Below are 3,167 nucleotides of genomic sequence, written 5' to 3' on the forward strand. Positions count from 1 at the left end.
AATTTGAGCAATTCTCTAATAATGATGATCATCACACTTCTATTGATTACAACAAAAAGATTACAACTCGAAACTTAGAACAAGATATGACTCTATATGAATGCCTCCGGTGGTGTACCGGGATGGTGCAATGAATCAAGAGTGACATGTATGGAAAATAATGCATGGTGGCTTTGCCAGAAATACGATGTCAACTACATGATCATGTAATGGCAATATGACAAAAGTAATGTATGTCATGATGATGATGGTGGAAGTTGCATGGCAATATATCTCGGAATGGCTATGGAAATGCCATAATAGGTAGGTATGGTGGCTGTTTTGAGGAAGATATAAGGAGGTTTATGTGTGATAGAGCGTATCATATCACGGGGTTTGGATGCACCGGCAAGGTTTGCACCAACTCTCAAGGTGAGAAAGGGCAATGCACGGTACCGAAGAGGCTAGCAAAGGCGGAAAGGTGAGAGTGCGTATAATCCATGGACTCAACATTAGTCAAAAGAACTCATATACTTATTGCAAAAATTTAGAAGTCATCAAAAATCAAGTACTACGCGCATGCTCCTAGGGGGATAGATTGGTAGGAAAAGACCATCGCTCGTCCCCGACCGCCACTCATAAGGATGCACAAGCCAGGTACACTTCATGTTTCAAATTTGTTACACAACTTTAACCATACGTGCATGCTACGGGATTTGCAAACTTCAACACAAGTATTTCTCAAATTCATAATCACCCAACTAGCACGACTTTGATATTATCACCTCCATATCTCAAAACAATTATCAAGCATCAAACTTATCGTAGTATTCAACTCACTCAAAAGAAGGTTTCACATATCTTGCATACCAAGTATATTAACATTAAGCAAATTACCATGCTATTAACGACTCTCAAAATAATCTAAGTGAAGCATGAGAGATCAATAGTTTCTTCAAAACAAATCCACCACTGTGCTCTAAAAGATATAAGTGAAGTACTAGAGCAAAAATTATCACGCTCAAAAGATATAAGTGAAGCACTATGAGCAAAACTATCAAGCTCAAAAGATATACTTGAAGCACAAAGAGTATTCTAACAAATTCCAATTCATGTATGGCTCTCTCAAAAGATGTGTACAGCAAGGACGATTGTGGTAGACTAACAAGCAAAGACACAAATAATACAAGACGCTCCAAGCAAAACACATATCATGTTGGTGAATAAAAATATAGCTCCAAGTAAATTACCGATGGAAGTGGACGAAAGAGGGGATGCCTTCCGGGGCATCCCCAAGCTTTGACTTTTTGGTGTCCTTGGATTATCTTGGGGGTGCCATGGGCATCCCCAAGCTTAGGCTCTTGCCACTCCTTGCTCCATAATGCATCAAAAGAATTCACCCAAAACTTGAAAACTTCACAACACAAAATCAACAGAAATCTCGTGAGCTCCGTTAGAGAAAGAAAACAAAATACTACTTCAAGGTACTGTAGTGAACTCATTCTTTGTTTATCTTGGTGTTAAACCTACTGTATTCCAACTTCTCTATGGATTATAAACTATTTTACTAGCCATAGGTTCATCAAAATAAGCAAACAACACACGAAAAACAGAATCTGTCAAAAACAGAACAGTCTGTAGCAATCTGTAACTAACGCAAACTTCTGGAACTCTAAAAACTCTACCAAAATAGGAAGTCCTGTACAATTTGTTTATTGATCAGCAGCAAATAGAATCAACGCAAAATCATGTTCCTGTGATTTATCATAACTAAATTCCTGCGTGCAAAGTTTCTATTTTTCAGCAGAATCAAATCAACTATCATCGTAGGTTATCCTATAGGTTCTACTTGGCACAAACACTAATTAAAACATAAAACCACATCCAAACAGAAGGTATATGGATTATTTATTCCTAAACAGAAGCAAAAACAAAAAACACAAAATAAAATTGGGTTGCCTCCCAACAAGCGCTATTGTTTAACGCCCCTAGCTAGGCATAAAAGCAAGGATAGATCTAGGTATTGCCATCTTTGGTAGGCAATCCATAAGTGGCTCTCATGATAGATTCATATGGTAATTTTATTTTCTTTCCAGGGAAGTGTTCCATGCCCTTCTTTAAGGGAAATTGGAGTCGAATATTCCCTTCCTTCATATCAATAATTGCACCAATCGTTCTAAGGAAAGGTCTACCAAGAATAATAGGCCATGAAGGATTGCAATCTATATCAAGAATGATAAAATCTACGAGCACATAATTACTATTTGCAACAATAAGAACATCATTAATTCTTCCCATAGGCTTTTTAGTAGTGGAATCCGCAAGATGCAAGTTTAGAGAGCAATCATCAAAATCACGGAAATCTAGCAAATCACATAAAGTTTTGGGTATAGTAGAGACACTAGCACCCAAATCACACAAAGCATGAAACTCAAAATCTTTAATTTTAATTTTAATAGTAGGTTCCCACTCATCATAGAATTTTCTAGGGATAGAAACTTTCAACTCAAGTTTTTCTTCATAAGATTGCATCAAAGCATCAACAATATGTTCGGTAAAGGCCTTATTTTGACTATATGCATGAGGAGAATCTAGCACGGATTGCAGAAATACAACCAATCAAAGAGCAATTCTCATAATTAAATTCCTTGAGATCCAAAATAGTGGGTTTAGCAACATCACGGTTTTTATTTATTTCAATTTCATCAATTTCATCATCAAGATCTAGAAACTCAGAATTCTTAGAACGCCTTCTAGGTAAAGGAAGATCATATTCAGATTCATCAAGATTCATATTGCAAAACAAAGATTTAATGGGGGACACATCAATAACTTTTAGATCTTCATCTTGATTTTCATACGGATTGGAAGAACACGCTTTAATAAAGGCATCTTTGGAAGCACGCATCCTAGCGGTTCTTTCCTTGCACTCATCAATGGAAATTCTCATGGCATTGAGAGACTCATTGATACCATGCTTAGGAGGAATAGATCTAAGCTTTAAATAATCAATTTCAAGAGAAATTCTATCAACGTTCCTAGCCAAATCATCAACTTTAAGCAATTTCTCTTCAAGCAAAGCATTAAAATTCTTTTGTGAATTCATAAACTCTTTAACACTACTCTCAAATTCAGAGGGCATCTTATTAAAATTTCCATAAGAGTTATTGTAGGAATTTCCATAATTA

The sequence above is a fragment of the Triticum aestivum genome, chromosome 7B (genome assembly GCF_018294505.1).
Source record: "Triticum aestivum cultivar Chinese Spring chromosome 7B, IWGSC CS RefSeq v2.1, whole genome shotgun sequence".
NCBI classification, from domain to species: Eukaryota; Viridiplantae; Streptophyta; class Magnoliopsida; order Poales; family Poaceae; genus Triticum; species Triticum aestivum.